At 41.9% G+C, this 26,362-nt stretch overlaps 1 long non-coding RNA gene across 4 annotated transcripts in view; it reads left to right on the top strand.

Annotated features, from left to right (window-relative positions):
- LOC101423978 (uncharacterized) overlaps positions 1-12,110 on the top strand; it is a 73,404-nt gene extending 61,294 nt beyond the window's left edge. For 2 of the 4 annotated variants that reach the window (XR_011646305.1, XR_011646306.1), the window contains exons 7-8: positions 5,234-5,365; positions 5,992-12,110. This is a non-coding gene — a long non-coding RNA (uncharacterized lncRNA). The remainder of the gene's footprint in view (positions 1-5,233; positions 5,366-5,991) is intronic. The other 2 variants (XR_011646307.1, XR_011646308.1) reach the window with 1 other exon arrangement.
- The last annotated feature ends 14,252 nt before the right edge of the window (positions 12,111-26,362 follow it).

Genomic DNA, 26,362 nt, shown 5'->3' with positions numbered 1-26,362 from the left:
AAGGTCTGGGAAGGCAATGGCAGTGTTACCTGGAGTTTCTAGGCCGCTGCTCCTTTCCATGATTATGGGCAATAAAGTCTTGATGGTACTAATAAACCTGCTGACCTTTTATTTCCCAGGAAGGCAGACATTTAAATTCCCCTTGTTTAATTTAAACCCAGGCCTGAAGTTGGTCAGTGAGAGCGTTGGTATGTGAATGCACTGGGGAGCTCACCTTGCTCTTAGCAGTTAAATCCTCAGGCCCTTGGCACAGAATGTATGCTGTAGTTAAAATTCTGAAAATAACGTCCCAAGGTGGTCAGCCAAATACATATAGAGTTATTCTTTAATGGATCTTTAATGGGTCTGTACTCTTCACTGAATGCACTTCTATTGATCTGTAATGGTCTCTCAGTGAGCTGCCTTAAAAAACAGAGGAAGAAATCTTTTTTCTTTTTTAACCTACAGTCCAGTTTTGTCTTTCTCTGCAAAAAAATCAATCTAGAGAAACGATCAGCCACAATCACATTTTTTTTTTTGCATGAAAAGTTTGGTGTTTAAAAGTAATGTATAAAGAATTTCTGATAGTGAAAGAAAACATTTTGTATAATTGTTCAAAAAAGGGCTATAGTATTTTTAGGATGGCAAAATGAGAAATTTCTGTGGTCCTTGGTTAGGACTTCACAAAAATGTTCTAATGCAAAATTGACCAGTGTTGCAGCAAGGACAGATAAATAATTTCAAGATTCTGAGTATGATTGCCAGGTTTAAACCCCTGGTCCACCATGTCAACCCAGGTAAGGGTATTGAAAATTAAGGTATTGTCAAACCTTTTGTGGTTGGAACCAAAATGAATAATTGAGTGGCTGTCTTGCTCAACAATGAAAAGAAGCTAAAATTCTGAAGTTAGACTACACCATTTTTTCTCTGTTAAGAAAACCTCTGAGAAATAATTCCGTTTTAAACCATCATGAATTTGAAGTTGAGAGGCAAGAAAAAGACAGAGTAGTTCTTTTCTTTACTATGGTACAACCAGAATCAATTACCAAGTTTTACAGGAGGACACATGATTTTTAAGTTCGGAAGAGATCTCCTTTGTCCTTTTCTTTTGCCCACATGGCTTTCTGTCAAACCAGAGACATCCTATAAATTCCTGTTCACAATGCCTTTTCCCGTCAGTAATAGAAAATGGAATTTTGGGGCCAGTTTATAGGGTGACACTGTTGAAGCTGACAAATTCTCCTTGCCAAAAACCTGTTGTGAATGCTGATCGAGTGTTGTATACATTTTCTACAAAAGGAGCTCAGAAGGGTACTGAGTTTAAGTAGGGCAAAGGTTTTGGAGAGACACAGTGTTGTGTTTAGGTACTCAGGTGGTTTAGCCACTTTAAAGGATTTAATGGGTAGAGTCATTAAATTTGGTTTCTTAAAAGCCAGTTCCATCAAATGCTAGATTCTCTGGACATAGCTGGAAGAACCTGCTCCTATCTTGCTATCTGAGGATAATAAAACCTGTATTTGGATGACATTTAGAGATCATCTAGCAAAACGCACTGATTTTCCAGATGGGGCTGAGGACCAGAGAGAGGAAATAACTTAACTAAATTTACATAGGAGGGTTAGAGGCAGAGCTGAGGGTCTCCTGATTTTCTTCTGTGTTCACAATCTAAGAAAACACACTGCACCATCCATTTGTAAACAAGGTAAAGAATTCAGAATTCATTGTCCACCCACCCATCCATCCATCTACCCATCCATGCATCTATCCATCTATCCATCCATTCATTCAAAACAATAGCTATTAAACATCTTTTCTGTTTGGGTACTCTACTGGATCCTGGAGGTACAAGAAGGAAAGATGCCATTTGCATCCTCAAGATGCAGGTTAAACAATGCAGTGAAATGAGTGTCCTGCAGTGCAATGAGTGTCCTATGTGAATATGGAGGTCATGATCAAATCTGAGAGAAAGAAATCAAAGATGGCTGTAGATGAAATCTATCACCTATGTCCAGTCTTGGAGGACAAGGAATGGGAGTTGTCTAATGTTACTTTTCAGAATTATTTTGACTATTTGAATTCCTTTGCCTTTCCATATAAAGGCTAGAGTCAGCTTGTCAGTATTATAAAAAGCATGGATATTGTGTTTTAGCCATAAGGTCAGTAGTAATGCCCCCCTTTTCATTCCTGGCTTTAGTAATTTTTTGTCTTCTCTTTTTTTGTTTGGTCAGTCTAGTGAACAGTTTACCAATTTTGTCCTTCTTTTTAAGGAACCTACTTCGGTTTCATTGATTTTCTCTATTGCTCTCTATTCTCTACTTCATTTATTTCCTTTCTAATCTTATTAGTTCATTCCTTATGCTTGCTTTGGGTTTAGTTTGTTCTTCTTTTTTCAGTTTCTCAGGTTGAAGATTCAGTTAGTGAGTTAACATCATTCTTTTTTTTTTTTTAATATAGGTGTTTGCAGCTATACATTTCCCTTTAAGCACTGTTTTAGCTATATCCCATAAGTTTTGGTATGTTGTGTTTTCATTTTTTTTTTAATCACAAAGTGTTTTATAATTTCTGTGTGATTTGTTGACTTATTGTTCAGTTAGAACTATGCTGTTTAATTTTCACATATTTATGAACTCAAATTTCCTTTGGTTATTGATTCTATCATGGTCAGAAGGCATACTCTGCATTATTTCAATCCTTTTAAATTTACTGAGATTTGTCTTGTGCCCTAACATATGGTCCTTCCTGGAGAATGTTCCATGTGCACTTGAGAAGAGTATGTATTCTGTTGTTCTTGGGTGGAGTAGTTTATAGATGCTTGCTATGTCTAGTGATTCATAGAGTTGTTCGTCTTCTATTTCCTTGTTGATTTTCTGTCTAGTTGTTCTATCCATTATAGAAAGTGGAGTATTGAAGTCTCCAACTGTTATTGTTGAACTATCTATTTACGTTTCAATTCTATTGGTTTTTGCTTCATAAATTTTGACTCTGTTGTTAGGTGCATATATGTTTATAATTGTTATGTCTCTTGATGGACTTGCCCTTTTACCATTGTAAAATGTTCTTTGTGTCTAGATACTGCATTTAAAAAATCTGTGAATGATGCTGTATTGGAAATGTTATTCCAATGTACTAGCACTCTTTGCAATCTCCAGCGGTAATAACCTATTGTACTAATCATTTAAAGTCTTGTGTACAACAATATACAAACTGTACACTTGTAAAGTCATACCCCTAGGGAGAATGACTAAATCTGTTTTAAATGTTTACTCTCTTTTTCTACTGATTCTGTCAGGTGGCCTCTTTTAGCATCCCACAGCAGCTGGTTGAGGTTATTTCAGGCTGACGTGTTTTCCTAAAATAGTACTGTTTGTTCAAAACAAAGTATTTGAATGAGCCTTTTACAATATGAAAGACTTGTATTTATTTTAATATAATCCAATTCCCTCTTATTCAAGAAATGGCTTTAGGAAAAAAAATGATTTCCTAATATTCAGGTGCATGTGGTCTCTGGCCGGGTTGAGGTACTGCTGTTTTCATTCTGCTTCATATAAAAGCTTAGCTGAGCACCCATTCAGGGCCTACCTATTTCTTCTTCTCCTCTGACGTTCTGGTGTTTTGAAAGTTTCACCTTCAAGAGCACTGGATGTTGCCAGTGCCAAGTTTGGTGAGTAGTATGTGGGTTCAGTTAGGTATTCAGACTTGGTGTTAGGCCTCAGGAGAAATTTTCTGTGCCTTTTGATCTGCTCCCCACCCAGATTCTGTCAGATAGCTGACAGGCTACGTCAGTTAAGCAGGAAGCATAGGAGCAGTGAAAAGCACAACTTTGTCCTCCAGAAAGTCTGCCTGTGGGTTATCCAAGGCCAGCATCACCAATGCTGGGTCCATTTCTCCATGGCTCTGGGCCATTGGCTTTGGACTCTTCAAGGCATTTCCAGAATCACATGTGTTTGGGAGAAAAACTCATATATGCACACTTTCACACACACATCAAAGTTAGTGTTTGGTGTTCTTCATGTAATCCTAGAATCTTGGCAATGCTCAAGACATTCTAACATAACCAATGGATTTTTCTGTTGCATTCACATGTAAATGTGGCTGGGTCCAAAGACACAGGCCTATCATTCAATGTGTGTATCCAAACATGACTGAGAAATGCACATTTTGAAAAACTGGACCATCTGGTTTTAAAATAAATATTGAAAGTGAGAGTGACAGTGACATTGTCAACTGTGCCGTGTTTTCAGGGCTTCTGATTTATTGAACCCTCTCATCTTCTTCCCACCCTTCTCCTGTCTTTGACCACAGTCCTCTCCTTCTCTTGAAAGAGGTCAAAACAAAGGGATGAAATTGTTTTCCCTGGATGAGAAAAGAAGCATCAAAGATAATGATACCTGTCTTCAGACATTTTAGAATCTGAGTTGGAAGAGGATTTAGGCTTAGCTTGTGTGATCCTGGTACTTAAAACTGGAGCTAATGGAAATTATCTAGATTCAGATCAGTTTTAGGAGGGCTTTATTAGTAAAAAATGTCCAAATAAATAGCAGAGTGTTTAGAAGAAGTGATAAGCTCCTTGTTCATGTAGACACTCAAATATAGTCACACTTGGCCCAGTGGTTAGGGTATCTGTCTACCACACGAGAGGTCCGTGGTTCAAACCCTGGGCCTCCTTGACCCATGTGGAGCTGGCCCACACACAGTGCTGATGCGTGCAAGGAGTGCCCTGCCACTCAGGGGTGTCCCCGTGTAGGGGAGCCCCACACGCAAGGAGTGTGCCCCGTAAGGAGAGCTGTCCAGCACAAAAGAAAGTGCAGCCTGCCCAGGAATGGTGCCGCACACACAGAGAGCTGACACAACAAGATGATGCAACAAAAAGAAACACAGATTCCCATGCCGCTGACAACAGAAGTGGACAAAGAAAAACACACAGCAAATAGACACAGAGAACAGACACTGGGGTGGGAGGGGGAAGGGGAGAGAAAAAGTTAAAAGAAATATAAAAAAATAATTTATTACTTAACAAATATAAATGGAAACCTTACGTTCTAGGCTCTGTTCTCAGCACTGGGGAAAGAGGTGTGACCAAGAACGGCAGGGTTCCCTCTTTCATGGAGCTTCCATTCTAGTGGGGTGGTGGAAGTGTATAATAAACAAGGAAACCAAACCATTTTAAAAAAATCATGCACTGGGATAGACACTAAGAAGAACACAGACTGCTGATGTAGGGAATAAAAAGGGAACTGACTTCCATCATTTCCAGGATGGTTGAGATGGGAATTGAACATCACTTTGGATATTTGTTTCCTTACAAGTCTGAGAGAGTAACGATTCTATGACTCAGGAATGGGAACTTCTTGATCGTTTTGCTGCCAAGGAATTCAAGACGACCCAGGTAACTTCGGGTGCAGTTACCTTGAAACTGGATGGAGTTCAATACTGGGTTCTGAGAGCCAGCTCCCTCAAGTCAGTAGGGATCTTGTTTGCATTTGGTTGTCAGTCCCAGTTGGACTTCACTGTTTCTGACCGAAGGTTATTGGATTGATTTTTAGCAGAAAGAGTCAGATTAAAAGAACTGGCCTGATATCTAAGATTTATTCTAAAAACCACTTTCCAAGGTCTGCCTTGGACTCAGGTCCTTTTGGCTCAGCTATCTACAACTGGAGTCAGAAGGGTTGAGGTAAGGCTAAAGTTCAGTCTCCACATATTCTTTGCTTGGTCCATAAAGTTTTTTTTTTTCTTTTTTTTAGCCAACATTTAAAATTAGAGGGTTTAGTTTTAAAAATCCAGATTTTGGGCTTATCTTGAAAGTGTTGACAGTTTGTCAACAAGATACCCACATTCCCATGTGGTAACAATCAGCTGGAGACATGTAGCAATGTACTCTGTTAGATGGGGTGTGGGTTCTCCAGTTTGCCATAACCCCTTACCCACCCAATTCATTCATTTCTGTTCCCTGGGGGTGGGGCATGGAGGTGTTTTGTGTTTTCAACTCCTGATTGATGCCTTCTTCATTTCTAGGTCTGGAGAGTGGAAATGGTGTTTAAAATGATGAGTCCCTCAAGACTCTGTCATATTTTCAACCTGAAAAAAAAAGGGCATCATTGAAACTTAGACTCTCTGAACAGAAAAGTCATTTAAAGAATCCTCCATGACCCCCAAACAGTCCAAATCACTGTTGTATTCCTGGGGAAACTGAAGCCTAAAGAAGAGGACTCTTGTCCGTGGTTATACATTGAGTTGGTGATATCAGTGACATACTTCAGGGATTTTCCCACAAACAGAAACCCCATAGTAACTGTCAAATTGAATTGAACCCAAAGCAATTTAAGAACAGATTTCCATAATTGAAGTATTTTTTTTTCTTTCTTGAATGGACTGGAAAGAAAGGAAAAAAAAGGAATTTTTGCATTGTTTTCAGGACCACCTGAATTTTTTTAACAGCCTTAAAAAATAACTTCTAGATAAAAATACCTGGAGGTCTCACCTTAACATTATCTTGTTGATTTGCACTTATACCATTTCACCTGGAAACCCAAAAACAAGCTTAATCATTTTGGCAAAAAGTCCCTGAAGTTCATAAGGATGTTTAACTCTCTTCTTTTCTTCTTGGGCACTGGAAAGGAGCACACTCTCAACACTGGTTAAAATGGGAAACATTCTATGCACACAGAGGGTCACTTTAGACTCTGGGCCCTCAACCCCCATCATTCCATTTGGGCAACTGAGATCAGAAAGATGGCTTTTAGAGGGAGCTGAGGCAATGGGAGGTTAAGAGACTTGTCTAGGGTTTCACAACCAAATATGTCACATCTGGGAAGCAGCATCAGTACTTTATCTCCAGAACCTGAATTTTTGGCTACTACATTATTTTAAGAGAGTTCCAGATGAAAAATGCACATTTCAAGATATTATTTGGAGAAGAAGAAGAAGTCTTCTAACTCCAAAATATCTAGATCTATGCTACCCAACACATTAGCCACTAGTCAAAGAGGCTTTTAAGTTTAAAATAATTATAATGACATAAATTTAAAAATTCACTTCTCAGTCACACTAACCACATGTCATGAGATCAAAAGCTATATGTGGCTAGTGCCTACTAAATTGGAGAACATTTCCACCAGTATTGACAGTCTAGGGCTGTCATAGATGAAGAAGTCAAGACTCAGAGAGACAGAGGGACTTACCCCAGAAGATGCAATGAGAACCAGCCTTTGAAAAATGCACCTCATGGATCCTAAGTATTGGTCTTCTCTTTGGCACTGTGTTGCCCACCTCCTGCCCATCTCTTTTTTGTCTCTGCAGTTAGACTGTACATATATCAAGAGTTGGTAGCCTATCTTTTATTTTATTTCCTCACCACACTCTGGCTGCTGAACCTTTACCCCCTTTTAGGGCTGAGCACATCCTACATAAGGACTTCACAAGCCCTACTGCTTTTCCTTTCCTACACCTCACTTTCAGAAGGACAGTGGGAGTTCTGGCAAGTATCAAGCCTCAAGTTTTAAGTAAAATGTGTTACTATAATTTTTTTTTTAAGTTGGCAAACTTAATTGCTAAGGCAGGAAACTTTATTTGGAGGCCTCCAAGGACTAGTATGTTCAACGAGGGCAGAGAGAGAGGGAACCTGTATTGTTTTCCTTTTTTGAGGTGAGGGTGGGGGTAGGGTGAGTGGAGGAGACCAGTGCCTCCACCACCTTGGCATTAACTTGGTCTTGTAAGAATCTTAACCAGGTGGATAGTTCATTTCATGGATTCTGAGACCCATGGATCTGGACTGCCATCCCCCGACTCCAGCTTCAGCAGGTGATGGCAGTGTAAGCTTGGAGAATGTCTGTAACCATTTGGAGCTTGCATTTATCATTGGTAAAATGGAGTTTGACCTCATAAGGCCATGTCTTTGAGATAACCCATGCAAAATGCCAGCAAGGGGTCTGACCCAATACCCAATAGCCACAATTATTGTCATCATCTCCTTGTAATCTGCTTATCGATTATTTGTTACCCTCACTGGACTGGGACTGTAAGTTCCCAGAGGGCACATCCTATGTCCATCTTGTTCACTAATGTATCCTCAGGGTACAGTTTCCAGCCTGGTGTAGATGTAGGTAAATATCTATTCAAACAACAAAGGTATATTTGGTGTCATAAAAAGTCTGTGCTATAAGGAGACTTATAAGTCTAGAGTTCAACTTCCTGTTAGCTGCCTCAAATCTCCAACTACAACACCTCTGTCAAGCAGTTGTCTGGGCACTGCCTGAATACCTCCAGTAATGGAGACCTCCCTACCATCTGAGCAGCCCTTTTCAGTTTGGACTTCTTCATCGAGCTTCAGAGCCACCATTCATGACTGGCTGAGCCCCTCAGACATAGTCTCTGCTATGTCAACAATTCAGCTACTCCAATCACTTGGCCTTTACACAAACTGGGCTGTACAAAGTGAGTTTCCAGCCAGCTCTGTGGAGTTTCATGAGTATCATTTGGGGGTGGGGAGAGAGGTGGAAAAATGAACCTAGAGAAGCTGACTATAAAACACATTACCTGCATTTATGGTCCTCGCACCCCCAGGTCTGGAATAAAGTGAAGAAGGAAAAACATTCCACTCTGGCTCTCAGTGACCCCTAGAAGGAACCCCCCGTGGAGTCATTTAGGATAGTAATTTGAGTATAAACCCAAGCATGCGTTCCTAGCCTTCCCTCCATAAACGCAGGAGTCTCATGATGATCGGCACCAAATTACTTGAAAATGTGGCCCAGAACCCTTCCAGATGAGGGCTGGGCTCAAAGAAATAAAAACTTAAGGGCATGTTACTATGGCGTTGAAATTAGGGGAGTATGCATGAACCTCAAACTGCATAGAAAAAATGTTCTTTCTGTATGCCCTGCCGGTGTAAAGCTAAGTGAGCAAAAATCATTAAAATGTCAGCCAGGAGCGAGCTAGGAAAGATGCACACTTGAAAGTAAACATGTGACCCTGTGATAATTGTGTCTCCTGAAAAGCTGAAGATGAGGGATAGAGAGAGAACTGGGGACAAAGGGAAGAGCAGGGAGAACAGGGCTACGGGCTTCCTTCCTCTCCCAGTTGTTGCAGTCTGAGGAAATGGCATCATTGTTCACTAAGTTCCATGAGCTGAGCACCAAAAAGCCATGCTTGATTTTTTACTTTTCCTTAGTTCCCTGCATATAATTCATCAGCAAGTCCTGAATTTTCCAAAATATTATGTCATGCTATATGGAACTGCCATTTTGTAGGTTAAAGAAGCTATTATATTGGCAAGCTCATATGGCTCAGCCAAATTATATCTCAAAGCAGCCCACTTTCCCTCATCTTCTCCACCATCATTCTGGTTCAAGCCACCGTCATCTCTTGCCTGGACTGTGCCATTATCCCCTACTTGTCTCCCCGTTTTCACTCTTATCTTCTTCCAGTCTTTTATTCTTACTTTAGATGATGTCAGTTACCTGTTTAAAATGCTTTAGTGTTATATTTGAGAAAAGATGTTCAAGACTTGTACACTGTAAACCATGAAACATTCTTGAAAGAAATTAAAGATTTAAATAAATGGAAAACTATACCATGTTCATGGGTTCGAAGTTCAACAGTCTCTTCAAATTGATCTGTAGATTTAGACTTAATGCAACACCAATCAAAACTCCATCAGGCTTTGTTTTTTTTAAATAAGTTGAGAAGCTGATTTAAAAATTCATATGGATGTGCAAAGGACCTGAAAGCGCCAAAACAATCTTGAGAAAGAAAGAAGTTAGAGGACTAACACTACCTGATTTCAAGATAGCAGGTTCTGTACTGTAAAAAGCTACTATGGAGTAAATATCACTACCCCAGCGTCCACAGGATGGAGGAATAAAATATGGATTGGAGTGGACTTACTGGTATTCTAATATAAAGCTATTGTGACTCTAGCAATGGAAGAAATTGTATAATTGATATGGAGACAGTGGCCACAGGTGTTGCTAAGGGCAGGGAGAGGGAAGAAGAGATGTGATGTGGGGGCATTTTCAGGACTCGGAGTTGTCCTGAATAATACTGCAGGGACAGATGCAGGACATTATATATCCTGCCATAACTCATTGAATGGACTGGCGGAGAGTGTAAACTACAATGTGATGCAGTATAGCAGTGCTCCAAAATGTATTCACCAAATGCAATGAGAGTGCCACAATGATGAAAGAAATTGTTGATATGGGAGGAGTGGGGGTGTGGTGTGGTGTGGTGTATATGGGAACCTCATATTTTTTAATGTAACATTCTTCATGATCTATGTATCTTTTTAAAAAAAAGACTATTAAATAAAAATTTTAAAATGTTTAAAAAAACTACTATAATCAGAATAGTTCGGTACTGGTGTAAAGATAGAAAAAAAGATCAATGGAACAGAATAAAGAGTTCAGAAATAGGCCAGTACATACAGGATAACTGATTTTTGACAAAGCATTCCAGTAGAGAAAGTCTTTTAAACAATTTTTCTGGAAACAAAAAAATGAACTGTGATCCATACCCCACACCATATAAAATTAACTCAATGTGGATGCTAGACTAAGCTATAAAAACTAAAACTATAAAATTTCTACAAGAGAAAATCTTTGTGACTTTAGATTAGGTAAAGATTTCTTAGATTTGGCACCAAAATCATCATCTGTAAAATTATAAATTATATTTCATAAAAATTTAAAATTTCATGCTTTTCAAAAGTTGTTGTTCAGAGAATTAAAAGACAAGCTACAAAGTGGGAGCAAATATTTGCAAATCAGATATCTGCAAAAGGGCTTGTATCCCTAGCACACACACACATGCACATAAACACTTGAAACTCACTAATAAGAAATTAGAAACAAATGATGTATTAAAAATGGGCAAAAAACTTGGACAGATGCTTTAGCAAAGAAGATGTATGGGTGCCAGATAAACACATGAAAAGATAGGCAACCTGATTAGTTATTTGGGAAATGCCATTTAAAACAACAAGAAGCCACTCTATATCTATTAGAAAGGCTAAAATGAAGGACCGGATGTATGAATAGTTGGTGAGGACGTGAAGGAATTGGAACAATCATTCACTGTTGATGGAAATGCAAAATGGTAAAAAGCACTTTGGAAAACAGCTTGGTAGTTTCTTAAAAATTTAACCATTTACCCACTATATGACCTAGTCACATGTAGATATTTATTCCAGAGAAATAAAAGTATGTCCACACAAAGACTTACACATGAAAGTTCATAACACCTTTATTTCTAACAGTTTGAAACTGAACACATTCCAAATGTCTATCACCAAGTGAATAGATAGAAAATTGTGGCATTGCCATAAAATGGAATACAACTCAGCAAGAAAGAGAAATGATTATTGATACTTGTTCCAACATTCCTGAATGAAAGAATACAGAACAAACTGTATGATTCTGTATGACATTCTGGAAAATGCAAGCTCATCTATAGTGATAAAAAGCAGATCAGTGATTGCCAGAGGATGTGGGGAAAGTGGGAGTTGCATAGAAGAAGAGGGAGGGACTTCAAAGGGCCAGGAAGAAACTTTGGGGGGGGGGGGGGTGCTGGAATCATTCTTTATCTTGATGTATAGATGGTTTCACAGTATATACATATGTTAAAGCATATCAAATTGCACAGTTGAAATGTATGCATTTTATTGCCTGACAATTAAGCCTCAAGAAAGTTGTATGAAAAATACTTCCATCATTTCCCATCACACTTAAAATCCAATTTTCTTACAAGGCCTGTGAAGTCTGACATGATCTTGTCTCTGTTGATCTTTCTGACCTCACTTGGTACCTGTCCCCCTCACTGTCTGCATTTCAGCCACACTGGATTTAGTTCTGTTACCTCAACACATGAAGATTTTACTGCCTTAGGGTCTTTGCATTTACTGTTTCCTCTACCTGGAATAATTTTCCCCAAAATGATTCCATGGAGATCTCCTTCTTGTTTTGCATGTATCAGTTGTAATATCACACCATGAGGAAAGAACACTTCTTAGTTTATTTAATCTAAAATAGCACACACTGGTTTGCTCCATCTTTTCTTTCTCTGTAAGTTGCTTCCCATCACAGAATCCTGTTTCTTTCCTTTAAAGTATTTATCACAATAAAAAATTATCCTTTATTTTATTTTTGCTAGCTTTTATTTGTTTTGCATGTATATTGATGATTACCACATGCCAGGTATTATTGTAGGCTCAGGGTTACAAAACTGATAAAATGGAGTTTGTAGTCTAGTGGAGGGGGGGAGTATAGGCACATAGAATAAAACAGTAAATATATATATTATGTTAGACTGTGCTAAATGTTTAGGACAAAATAAAACAGAGTCAGGATGGTCTTTTAGGGTGGGAGTTTGCAATTTTCTTGTTTATTGCCTGATCTCCACTAGAATGTAACCTCATTATGGGTAGGAACCTTCTCTGTCCTGTTTACTGGGGTTTCTGCAGCACGTAGAGCAGTGTCTGGGACTATGCCATTATCATTTGTTGAATGTATGCATGAATAAATGCTGTGTAGACCAATGATAAGAAGCCAATGATTGGGAAGCGGACTTGGCCCAGTGGTTAGGGCATCTGTCTACCACATGAGAGGTCTGCGGTTCAAACCCTGGGCCTCCTTGACCCATGTGGAGCTGGCCCATGTGCAGTGCTGATGCGCGCAAGTAGTGCCATGCCACGCAAGGGTGTCCCCTGCATAGAGGAGCACCATGTACAAGGAGTGCACCCCGTAAGGAGAGCCATCCAGTGCAAAAGAAAGTTCAACCTGCCCAGAAATGGCATTGCACACACGGAGAGCTGACACAACAAGATGACACAACAAAAAGAAATACAGATTCCCATGCTGCAGACAACAGAAGTGGACAAAGAAGAACTCACAGCAAATAGACACAACAGACAACTGGGGCTGGGGGGGAGGGGAGAGAAATAAATAAATAAATCTTAAAAAAAAAAAAGAAGCCAATGATCCAACTTGAATAAGAGGCTTACAGGGGAGGTGAGATGGGATGGGGAGATAAGAGAGTGGTGGGCTTGTTTATAGAGGGTTATCTTGACTCACCGACTCATCCAAGTAACTTGTGTCCAGCAGGATGACTCAGTCAATGGCCCTGGTGAAGGTTATGATTTGTGAAGCTAGAACAGCTAGACCAAAAGCTCATGGGACAGAGATCATGCCTATCATGTTCACTACACAACTCCAGCAACTGGCATGGAGTAGGTGCCCACTACACTGTGAGAAGAGGCACCATAAGTCTCCTTCATCTTCTGTGGACTTGTTAGGAATTTCCTACTCTGATATCGATGCCATCTTCCATATTTCCTATAAGTGGAGACCTGAAGGGGTGGATGCCTCTGCCCCTCCACCAATGGCATTTGACCCCATTATGGAAAAACTTCCCCAGTGACCTAGAGGGACCCTGATTTATTTTAATTCAGATATCACTCCAAACAAGATGAAATTGGAGCAGATCAGTCTGTCTGTTCTCATTATGACAATAAAAGGGAAAAAACCTGGATGGGACAGGTGCAGTTGAAATGCAGACAGTCACTGATGTTTTGGAGAACTCATCGTCTTTATTGGGGAAGCTCTTTTCTTTCCTCGTCTCCCTCTTTTTCTATCTCCTGCCCTGAGTTTAGGCTCCCCTTCTTGTCCAAGGATAAGGTGAAAAAGCTTAGGTATGACCAGGTGAAACCAAGGAGAACAGGACCAGCAAGCACTTTTGAGACATTACTTGAAATTTGGGAAAGCAGAGATTCCCCAGGCTCCTCCCAGCCAGGAGTGTTGGGTACTGAACCAGGCTTGGAGCGACTTCCCCAAGTCATGTTTACACTGTCATGCTGTGCAAATTGGAGAGTTTGTTTCCAGGAACATCTGGGAAGACCAGCTGGACACGTGTTTCCCTTCTCATTAATTTAGGCTCCTAATTAATCGTGCAAAACCCAAACCAAATAAGCAGGAACCAGGACTGAAAATAATCATTAAGCCCCCCCAAACACACACACATTTTAATGAAAACTTGGCCCAGGTGATTGGGCCTCTCTTGGCTCAGTACTGCGCCTCCACCAGAGATTTCATCAGGGAGAAATACTTGGGGAGGCACATAGACCCCTACCCTATGCTGGGCATCAAGGAAACTAATGAATTGGGGGACCTGGGACCAACTTCCTAACAATTCATAAGGAATGGATTTCCCTGGGATCAAGTGTGTTGTGGACATTATAGCCAGATGACCTGAGTTCAAACCTTCCTGGCAGTATTAGCTGCTCTTCCCCTCTCTGGGCCTGAGTTTTCTCACCTGTAAAATAGGGATGATAATGTTATCTGTCTCATAAGATAACTGTGAGGATTAAATGATATATTTATTTAAGGTGCTTAGCCCTGTGCCTGGCATACTGTAAATGCAATGAGTGGCAGCCATTATTGTCATCATTGCTCTTGATTATTATTCTCATTAATAATCTTCTCTGATGATTCACCCCAAGAAAGGAAACAGAAGAAATGCCAAAGAGGCTGACTAAAGAAAATAACAACTCATTCCTGATTCCTCAAAAAGTTAAACATAGAATTGCCATCTGATCCAATAATTCCACTCCTCCCTATATATCCAAAAGAATTGAAAGGTGGGCCTGGAATAGATACTTGAACACCAGTGTCCATAGCTACATTGTTCACAATAGCCACAAGGTGGAAACAACCCAAGCATCCATTAGCAAAAGAATGGATAGACAAAATGTGGTGTATGCACACAAAGGAATATTATTCAGGCTTAAGAGGGAATGAAGTTCTGATACAAGCTACAATGTGGAGGAAACTTGAAGGCATCGTGTCAATTGAAATGAGTCAGACATAGAAAAACAAATACCCACTAAAGAGGTTTATGAAAGCAAAGTCCCATGTAGCAAAACTGTAATAAATAAACTGCAAATGTTTGCTTTAAAATTAAAAAAAAAAGAAAAACAAACATAATATGATTCCAATTATATGAACTATCTAGAATAGGCAAATTCATAGAGACAGGAAGCAGATTGAGATTACCAGAGGCTGGTGGGAGGAAAGATTAGGGAGTTATTGCTTAAAGCATACAGAGTTTCTGTTTGGGGTAATGAAACATTTCAGAAGTAGATGGGATAGTTACACAATATTGCAAATGTAATTGTTGCCACTAGATTGTACACTTAAAAATAATTTAAATGGCAAAATTTTATAAGTATATTTTACAACAATTAAAAAAATCCATTCCTCCCTTTTTTTTTTGTTATCTGTCTTGGCCACAAAAGGCTGGTCAAGTGCAAAACTGTGCTCATCATACTCAATGTATAGCTTTCCATTTGAATCTAAGGGTATGTCCCTCAAGTTCTGGCAGTGCCACAAGCAGAAGTTATTGACGCTTCCGTGAGAGCAATGGCCACCCTGGTCTGGGCAGAAGAGAATTGTCAGGGTGGGCAGGCATCTGGTACTGTTGGGAGCCCCATCATGCCTGCGGGGTAGAGTCTGGAAAGTCCAGGTTTTGCAATCTAATCACATGCTGAGAAAAAGGCTTCCCACCTCGAAGAAAAACAGAGTCAAAAAGATTTATTGAAAGTATTCCAAGGGCTTCTTGAACATCAAACAGCTGTGATAAAAGGGTTGAAGTGCAAGTGCATCCAAAACCTAGTGCTTGCTCTTCTCCTCTGCTACACATGGGTATATAGGAAAACATGTACCCCCTTCCCTTTATCCCCCCAAGAAGACCTTTAAAAATAGTTTAGAGATGTGCTTGGAACATGACATGGGTAGAGGTCCACTAAAAGGCAATCTAGATCTTGTCATTCCACTCCCCTGTTGAAAGCTGTCCTTGAAATAAAATGCAGACTCCCTGCTGGACTGACAAGGCCTTGGGAGATCTGGCCCCTTTGCCTCAGCAGCTGCACTTCCCATCATGCTCGCCCTCCCCTCCTTAACTTCACCAGGCTCCTTCCTGTTCCTAGAAGGCTGCCTACCCCTCTTGTCTCCTGACCAATGCTCTTTCCTCTCCTGAAGCCTTTTTCCTCCTGCTTGTCCTGGGACCAAGGTCTCATTCTTCAGGTTTCAGTGTACATTTCATTTCCTGTGGGAAGTTCACCCTGAACCCGTGTTTGGTCGGTTTCTCTTGTTAAATCCTCTACCACACCTTATACCTCCTCTACAATGGAAATTGTACTAAACGGCAATTGCTTGTTTAATTGTCTTACCTGATAGTCATAAGAAGATCAGGGTGAGGACTGTATAGGGCATGTGTATCTTCACCTCAATGTCTAGGGCAGTCTACAATGCAAGCGTTCAATAACGTTAGCAAGATCAGTGGCAGGCCCTTTGTTCAGGGGTGACCCCGTACATATTCTGCATTCATGGTGCATTCAAGGGTGCAGGCCCCCCCCCCCCCCCCCCCCCGCCACACACACACCTCAAGCTGCCTCTGCATCTGAGGACCCTCTCCACTCCCTCCTTTGCCCTCTGAGTTTATGTAAATGGTTTCTCTGACCCTGCCCTTGAATCTTCTCCACCCTGGCCTATAAACTTGAGCAACTTCAGGGAACAACCCACCTGCCTTGATCCAAGGTCCTCCCAGCAGAGTTCTCTCAGGAAAAGAGCAAGACTTTGGAGAGTTTTCCTGCCACAGATGAAAAGTAGTTTCTCTGCTCCTCCTTCCCCAGGGATGGGCTGTGCTCTCACAGGTAGATGCTAAGAAGCAGTCCATGTGTAATCTTTCGAAATAATGTGTCAGAGGATGAAGGCTGCTCATGTCCAGGGAGAGGGCCAGAAGTTTCCATGAGGAAATGTGTAAGGTATTTTCTATGGCAGGACAGTCAGATAAACCACAGCCACTTTACAAGGTAGTGGATTTGTCTCCTAAGGCTGCCATAGCAAAGTACCACATACTGGGTGGTTTAACACAATGGAAATTTCGTGCCTCACAGTTCTGGGGGTTAGAGGTCTAAAATCAAGGTGTTAACAAGAATGGCTCCTTCTGGAGGCTAGGAGGGGTAATCTGTTCCATGTCTCTCTCCTGGCTTCTGGTGGCTGCCAGCAATCCTTGGCAATCCTTGCCCTGTAGAATCATCACTCCAATCACTGCTTCCTCTTCCAGTTGTGTTCTCCTCTTTGTGTGCCTGTGTCTTTCCAGGGCCTCCTTATATGGACACCAGTCCCTGAATTTAGGGACTACCTTAATCCAGGATGACCTCATCTTAACTTAAAAAGACATCAGCAAAGACCCTGTTTCCACATAAAGTAACATGCTGAGGCTCTGGGGGAACATGAATTTGGGGGTGGGGAACACTATTCAATCCAATATATTTAGTATGGTTCTAGATGCAAATAACAGAAGCCCCAACTCCTGATATAGGGAGTTTATTCACTGATGTAACAGGAAAATGTAGGCATAGGTTTCAGGTAAAGTTTGATCCAGGGGTTCAATGATATCACTGAAGACTGAGTTTCTTCCTCATGGATGCAAGATGAGTTCCAGTGGCCCTTGAGGCTTCAGACTGCATCATTTACATTCAGGAAGGAAGAAAGAGTGTCTTGCTTCTGGGATTTCCAGAAAATGTTCTATGGTTGACTTAAGTGGCTTGAGGCATGTGTCCAACATTAAGTCAATCTCTGTAGTTAGGGGAAGAGAATATAATGATTGAAAGGTTTAAGCCTTCACTCTTGGAAGCAGGGATGGAACTGGCTTCTTTAGAAGAACATGGATTTCCAAGTGGAAATCAAGAAGGGAATTGCGCTGCAACCAAGAAATGTCCTGCAGTGAACCAATCATGGGAATTGGACAGAGTTGATGTGGGCATCTCCCCTTGGTATAAAGAAGAGAAACACACATGCACATGCATACATGCACAACACTATCTATGGCACTGATGGCAAAATGGAAACACGAGGGCTCTATAAATTGGCTTCTGCCTGGAGCAACGTTTTGTTTCTGAGAAATGTCTACTGAGTTGGTGGTTTGAAATCTCTCTCTGCCAGCACTGGGGCAGGCCCATGGTTGGACTGAGAAGAGGTGCTTGCACGTGACTCTGGAATGCATGAGGTTGGAAGAGAGCTGGGCTCCAGAGCCAAGAGCTGGCACTTACCCAGCCACTCCTGAGCCAATTCCCCATTGTCTCCCGGGCAGGCGTGGCAGCCGAGTGTCTCTCCCATTACATTTCCTTGTAATCTGGACGTTAATCCAAGCTCAGCGAGTGTAATGCTAACTCACACAATGAACCTATGACAAACCTCAGGCCTTCTCGTCGTCACAGGTTACAGCGCACAATCTCGTGTAAGAACTTGTTTACTTATGTGTAATACACAGGTTTTACTTGGTTCAATGTACTGTGTTACAACAACCTAGCAATTTGCATGCTCTTACTGATTATCTGGTAATTAAACCCAGAAAGTACAAACATACTGTAATTATCATGTAACCGACCATCTGGATGGAACGATGCAAATAAGCGTGTAGTTACGCTATAGCTGTATAATAATTATGACGTAATGGAAGGATCAGCCATGAACAAGAGGAAAGATTTGCAAGTCACAATCATGCTTTAAAATGGTGCTAGCACTCATTTTGCAGAACCAAGTAAGGCAACTTTACTGCTGACTCCCTTCCAGGCAGCAGGACTGAAGGTATACTTAAAGACCCACCAATAAGGGCCTGATGCCTGAGCGGGAAACAGATGTGCCCGCACGGTTATTCGGATCTTGTTTACAATTCCCTGGACAACAGAAAGCATTTGTTTACTTGAACTGTTCCCCCATTTGCACCAAGTCATCAGTGCCTGTCAGTAAATGATCATGTGTTTGAGTTGGTCCTTATGGGTATTTGTTTGTTTTTTTTGTTTGCTGTTGTTGTTTTTTTTTTAGGTACCATGGGCTGGGGATTGACCCCAGGACCTTGTATGTGGGAAGCCAGCACTCAACCACTGAGCCACATTGGCTCCTCTGAGTTGGTTTTGTTTGTTTGTTTTGCTGTTGTTTGTTTTTTTGTTTTCTCTAGGAGGCACCAGGAATTGAACCCAGGGCCTTCCTGTGAGAAGCAGGCACTCACCTGCTTGAGCCACATCCACTTCCAGGCTGTATTTTTTTTTTTCACACATCTTAGATTCTTGGAGGAAATAGGGTGTACAGTCACAGAAAATAATTAATATCAAGGTGTTTGTACTGCTGTCAAGTTGTTTGTAAAGTGCATTTATCCTTGCAGACAGAACCACAAAAAAATATCCTGACCAGTGACTACACTTAAATGTTAAGCCCCTCTGTTCTTTAGTGCTGATGCATACAAATAAGTGGAAGAAAGCAAAGAGTCTATGGCATATAGGAGAGTGGCCAATAGAAACAAAAAATAACTATCACTGCAATGATAATGCAGTGTGGTCACATCATGTGAGACTTTCTATCAAATCGAGGATGCTGTCAAGTTATGATGATCATTTCACAGATTACTGAGAAGGAAAAAACACCATCAAGCTATGGTACAGTGTTTTCTTGTCAGGACAATTGTTAAATTTATTGGAAGAGGTCTCACATACATATTTAGACATGGATTTTGATACTATATTCCTCTTGTGAAAACCTAAAGGTAAAGGAATTTGATAACGCATCGTCATATACAACATCCCACTCTTCTAAAGTGCTTTTTTTCTTACAATTTATTCTTTATTTATCTCTCTCCCCTTCTCCACTCCCCCTGCCCCCAAGTTGTATGCTCTCTGTGTCCATTCGCTATGTGTTCTTCTGTGTTCGCTTGCATTCTTGTCAGCAGCACCAGGAATCTGTGTCTCTTTTTTTGTGTCATCTTGCTGTGTCAGCTCTCCGTGTGTGTGGCACTACTCCTGGGCAGGCTAGGCTTTTTTTGTACAGGGTGGCTCTCCTTATGGGGTGCACTCCTTGCGTGTAGGGCTTCCCTATAGGGGGGACACCCCTATGTGGCACGGCACTCCTTGCACGCATCAGCGCTGTGCATGGGCCAGCTCACCACACAGGTCAGGAGGCCTTGGGTTTGAACCCTGGACCTCCCATGTGGTAGGTAGATGCTCTATCAGTTGAACCAAATCTGCTTCCCTTCTAAATTGCTTTTTTTGTTTAAGGTACTAGGGGCCAGGCATTGAACCTGGGACCTCGTATGTAGGAAGCTGGCGCTCAACTACTGAGCCACATCTGCTTCCCTGAGTTGATTTTTTTTCATTTGTTTTGCTTGTAATTTGCTTTTGTTTTTATAGGAGGTACATGGGAACCAAACCTGGGACTTCTCATGTGGGAAGCAGAGCTCACCCGCTTGAGCCACATCTGCTCCCCTAAATTGCTTTATGACTCAGAGTTTTTCACGTCTGTTTCTCTTCATAAGGCATTGTTCCCTGTGCCACTGAACTCCTCAGTGATTCAGCATTTCCTAAAAGGGTGCTCAGCTGTTGCGGCTGGCGTTTTTCTTCCAGGCAGTTATACCCATCCTGCAAGTTACACAGCAATACCCGTGGCCTCATCATTTGTGATGGTTCTGAAGTGGTCTTTGCTATTCTCACTGATTCTTTCTTCTGCAAATATTTACATGAATATTATATGAATATTTGTATGGATATAAGGAGTCTAGTAAAACAAAATATTTATTCTTTTGTTTTGTTCTGTTTTTTGCACAATGACCCAAACTAAGATTCCCTCAATCTGAGTCAGGCAAAAAAATTTTGAAGGACATGGATTATAACCTAATGAAGTATTATGAATTATATAGCATTTGGTATATATTAGATATTGCCTATTAATCTAATTTCACTCGGCACCATTCTTTAAGATCTTGTTCATAACCTATGGACCTAATATCCATTTTTCTGATAAATTTTTGTAGAGACAAGCATCTTGACTAAGTCTGACTAAACTGTTCTTCCTTAATCCGAATGCATGAGATTTGGTTTTCCTTCTTTACTTGCTCACTTAAAGTGGACAAGAGCATCCCAAGGGATTCCCAAGAATCTATCAAAATAAATTAGTGAAGGTCAAGGGTGAAGATGACACACACCTTTTTAAGGACTCTGGTTAAAAGTTAAAAGTTAACTCAAGAAAAATTATACAACAAAGCAAAGGCTGTAGGATGTAATGAGCAGGTGTTCCTAGCTTTCCCAATATCTACCTCCTGTCTCCTACCTCCACTCAAAATGCCCTGATTCTCCTTTGGCGAATTCATTTTTCTCCCGTATTCAAACAAATCGAGTGTGTGGGAGAAACCTCACTCCCAGTTCCCAGGGAGAATTCTGATTGGTTCAATCTAGACAGTGCCTCTTAGGTCCCTGGCCACTGTGTTTGGTTCAGAAATGGGCACCTGGCCTTGGTGGGCCAATGAGAGCAAATTTCATGACTGGCCAGGGCAAACTGGAAGAGATTTCAGGTTTACTGCCTGAGTGCAGAAAACTATGGCCGCCATTTTGGTACCACCAAGGAAAAGCTTAGAGCTGCTAAGACGTCATGGTTCCAAAGACTGAATCCCACACCACACAGAAGGCAGAAGAGGGAGATGGAGAGAAACTGGTTCTTGGTCAATATATTCCACCCAGCAAATCAAGCCCTATCTAAAGCCTAAGTCTTTATCTGTCTAAGGCTAGACTTACCAGCAGCATAAGTGGTATTAACATCTTTACTATATAACATCACTTACAGCAAAAACAAAACAAAGAAACAAAAACCAAAAAGAAACATCCTCAAACTTAACTCTCTACAGGGTTATATCATGGAATCCAAGGATGGGAATGTAGTGAGTTCTGAGACAGGAACTTAAATGCTCCAAGACATTTTAGTTCTTGTCTCTGCTGTTTTCTGCGCAGGCTTTGCTCCTCTGACTTCTCACACACACTCCCCACTGGCATTCTTTGGTCTACACATGGGGACCTGGTCCCTTTCTCTTAGTGACCGTTCTGAATTCCCAGGAGGGAGATGATAATTGGACCAGCTTAGGTCAGGGGTCGTCAACCTTTGATCCAAACAGCTCTGGCCAGAACGTCAGAGTCACAAAGCACAAAGAGGGCATCCAGTCAGCACCAGGGGGAGGGAGGCAGTTCTGAGAGGAAGAGAAAGGGCATGCTGGGAGATACTAAGGCACACCAGAAGGTCCATTATTACAACCCCTGGGAAGTCCCTTCATACCGCGGAGCCACATTCCTCGCTGTAAAATGGGGGTACTAAACCAAAGTTAAAGGGTTGTTTGGAGCGTAAAGTGAGAGAATTACTGGAAGCAGCTGCTGTGGAGGGGTGGTAGGGATCATGTAGGGATCATGTCACCAGTTCTTTGGTATTCTTAGGAGAGCTGAACACACACATCATGAGGGTTATAATAAACCCGTGACTGATGATTATCTAGCCTCGCACTAGCTTAACTTGGAGAAATTTTCTTTAGCATTATTCCTAACAGCTCCAGTTTGGATGGACTTTCACCATAGCACTTTCACACCCAAGACTGCAATTGGTCCTCAGAACCACCTTGTGAGAATAAGCATTGCCGCTCCCATTTTACAGATGGAAAAAGTATGAATGACTTACCCTAAATCAGAGCTTCTCAAAAGTGTGAACATCACACCTCAAATTGTCCCATTAAAACGAACATAAATTTTATGCAGTATAGTTACAATACTTTAGAATGGAATTTATCCCCGAGTTTCCTGGCAGTCATGTAACAAAGGGCAAAGAGATGTGTTGTATGAGTTCTCCTTGCCTGATGAGAGAGCAGTGGAGAATACGGCTTGTGGATGGATCTGAATTTAAATATGCTTTGTTTAATTGCACAAGGCTAAAAATCAGGAGGTTTGCTTTAATTGCACAAGGTTTACAAATCCAGCCTTGTTTTAAAGATTATCAGAGCACTTGTTATTAAATGGTCACTGTTTGCTTCTGTCTCTCAAGTTTGTCAAGCAGCTGCATTTGAGCAGTACTTGTCCCTTTAGACCAACAAGTGGGCCTGTTTGCCACACTCTGCAGCATTCCCTATGGTCTATGCTTTTTGTCACCTAACTTGCTCTGTATACACCCAAGATGTGCACTCAAGAGGAGGATGTGAAAAGTACACATAGGGAGAGCCATAATTGGACAAGGCGCCTACTGTGTCTGGTCTGTTCTAGGCACTGAAGTTGGAGAGATTTTGTTGTTAATGTATGCATGAAATCAGAGTCCTGCTCTTGCTCCCATGGTTCCCTGAGCAAATGCCAAGGCTTGTACAATGAACCCAAGGCTCTGCCTGATCTGCACTCCCTCAGCTGCCCCTTTGTGATCTGGCCTTTGACTTTGTTCCCCTTTGCAGCCTCATTGGCTTTCTTTCTGTGCCTCAAATCCCAGGATGCTCCTGCCCTGGGGACTTCTCACTCACTTTTCCTTGTGCCTAGAACATGCTTCCCCCAGCGTGGCTGCTGCCTTGGCGCTCTGCTTATTCGTTGCCTTATCGTGGAGGACTTCTCTGGTCCTAAGCTCCCTGAGCCTTCTTCATTTTCCTCCATAGCACTGATTACTATTTTCTTTTCCACACGTGGAAAGGGGATAGTTCTCATTTGTTCATTGCTGTGTCCCCAGCACTGGAGTCGTGCCTGGCACATAGGAGATGCTTGATAAATGTGTGTAGTATGAATCAATAAAAGCCCATGGTTGTCAACATTTACATGGGAGGTATACATACATAAGCTTATGGAATAAAGATATCTTTATATAAATATCTAATAAAGATAAGAGATAGAAGGATGCATTGTTTTTCTCTTTAGTCATGAAGATACAATGCTAAAAGACAGCTATATTTATATCTATAGTGTTTCCAGATTAAAGGCCAAACAATGGCCAATATTCACAGAAGGAAAGAACAATGAGAAAGCTGTTTACAGTTGTCTTTTCAGGCAAACCATTGGTTTCTGTGAGCTCCTTCTCTTTATAAGTGCCCTTAACCCTTAAGGGATTGCTCAGTTCTTTCTTGAAATGTCCATAATTGGCCAACTTTTCTGTATCTGACAAGTGAGAATCCAAACATAGAGTGCTCAGATGTACAAATGACCCAAATGGACTCAGATTCTGGCAGCCTCACCTCTCTCTCCCAGCTGATAAAGGATGATCTGGATTGTACTGACCCAGCTTTATGTGGTCAAAATTCCTGGTAGATCTGCTTCTGTGGCTGTAATCCTCAGTCCTCGGCCAATGTTATGCATTTCTCCTTTGTTCACAAGAACACTAGCCTTCCAGGACCCAGAGAAGTCTTACTGAAACGTTCATCTACCTATGAATGTGTCCTTCCCCAAAGAGGGCTGCCTTTGTTTCCCGCCCAAGCCTTTCGTTCCTTCCCATCTGCTGCTAGAGAAGCTGCCAGGGTGCCCTCCCTCATCTCCTACCTCCCAACTGCTTGTCCCCTTGCTGGCCAAGTCCAGAAAAAGACCAAGAGTGGTTCTCCAGCTTGCAGGCTGTCCTTCACTGCTAAGAAGTTTGGGTTATATTGGGGAGGGAGTCAGTCCATTTCTAGACCCCCTAAGAACCTTGTACTAGAGAAAAGTTTCTTTTCCTCCCTTAGGATGCCACTTCCGGAGGCGGTGAGCTCCAGGAGAAAAGGAAAAGCAGATGTCAGCCCATGACACAGAATAATCGATTTGCTCAGTGCTTGTATTTTCCTACCAATTTTGTATTTTTCAAAAAGGACAATAAAACAATTGTACTCTCAGCTAATTAATGACAAGCTGGTAAAAGCATCTCCTCATTGTTCCATTTATTTCTCCATTTCTCCCAGTTAACAGCCCTGTCTCTGAAATGAATCAATGTCGTTTACACAATGCTGTCACCCCATTGTTCCTTTATCATCCTCCATTTTCATAAATCGGGGTGTTAATCCCTTAATGGCTTTTCTCAGTGCTTAAAAAAAAAAAAAAAAAAAAAAGGAAAAAATAAAAAAGGAAGGAAAGAAAAAGCCCAGCCCCCGCTTCTTAATCCGACAGGAGACAATGTGTGTTTACACAGGCGGCCCCGCACCGTGTTTACTCAAAAAAACCCAGGCAGGTCCACATGGAGATTTAGCCCCTTCTGTTTGTTGGCTAAACAGGGGGCCTCCCAGGGATCTGCCCCTTCCCGAGGTAGGGCTCCCCCGGCCCAGGCCCCAGCCCCAGCCTCTCTGCTGGACTCTTTGATGAGGCCTCTGACCTTTGCCTTCATGACCCAGGACGGTCTTGGGGGAGGTGGGGGAAAGGATGGAGGAAGATAGGGTAGGGGCTTCTGTTCTTTCGTGGACCATCTAGTCCACAGTCCTGTACACTCACCTCCCACTAGGGCCGTGGGTCTTAAAATGGGTCCCAAATCAGCAGCATCAGCACCACCTGAGAATTTATTAGAGACGCCAATTACCAGGTCCTTACCAGGTCCACGGCAGAACTACAGAATCAGAAACCGGGGGAAGGGGCCCCACCATCACCCTCTAGGTGATGTCACCTGAAATCGAGAACCTCGGGGCAAGGGCATCGGATTCTAACTTTAGAGAGTAAAGAAATGAGAACACAGCTCATCTCACTTCACAAGCATTGGTTCCCTCCCAGTTCCTCTGTGGCTGGACTCTGAGCGGTGAATTCCGCGGAGCCGGTGGCTGTCTCCAAGAACTTCCGGGTGAACCGAGCCTCCCCCAGCCCTTCCTGGCCTTGGCCTCCACTTCACTTCGCAGAGCCCTGAGCGGCTCTGTCCAGGACTGAGGCATCAGGGATGGCCTTCTAGTTGGTCCAGGGCTTGAGTGGAAGCCCAAAGGGTGCATTTGCACACCTGCTTGGGACTTGAGGGCCAAATGTGTCCAGGACCCTGGGGACAGGGAATGAGTCAAGAGCCCTGCCTCCATCTCCTGCTCAGGAATCTGGGTTTCACTGGCGTCTTGGGTCCTGTTACTCCAGGAACACATCCTGATTTCTCGCTCTAGGTCAGACCTCGTAAGCTTCTGAGGGCTCAGAAGTCCCATCGGAGGGTCACTGCCTTCAGGAGCTCACAGTCCGGAGAAGGCACAAACAGCTTGCAAAACTCCATGGTGAGGGTCACGAAGAAGGCATCTTTCTGACTGAAATGTCACCAAGGAGGCACCATCAGCCCAGTGCAGGTGGGTGGGGGGTGGACGGCCAATTTCACAGAGAAGACCATCGATTTGAAACTTCAAGTCCAAGGCAGAGTTCTCCAGCTGGACTTGCAGGAAAGGGGGCACATTCAGGGCAGAATAAGTGACTTAACACACACACACACATTTTTTTTTTAAGTTTGAAAAGCATAAACTGATAACAAAGGCATTTGGTAAGGGGGGTGTCCATGAAGGATATGACCTCACAGCTGAGGGCAATGAGGTTTCAGGGTTCAACCTCAACAGCTTTCTTTTTTAGCTTTATTTTTTATTTATTTCTCTCCCCGCCCCA

The sequence above is a fragment of the Dasypus novemcinctus genome, chromosome 18 (assembly GCF_030445035.2).
Source record: "Dasypus novemcinctus isolate mDasNov1 chromosome 18, mDasNov1.1.hap2, whole genome shotgun sequence".
Taxonomy (NCBI): domain Eukaryota; kingdom Metazoa; phylum Chordata; class Mammalia; order Cingulata; family Dasypodidae; genus Dasypus; species Dasypus novemcinctus.
The sequence above is the reverse complement of the archived record's forward strand: the minus strand, read 5'-3'. Positions and strand labels throughout refer to the sequence as shown.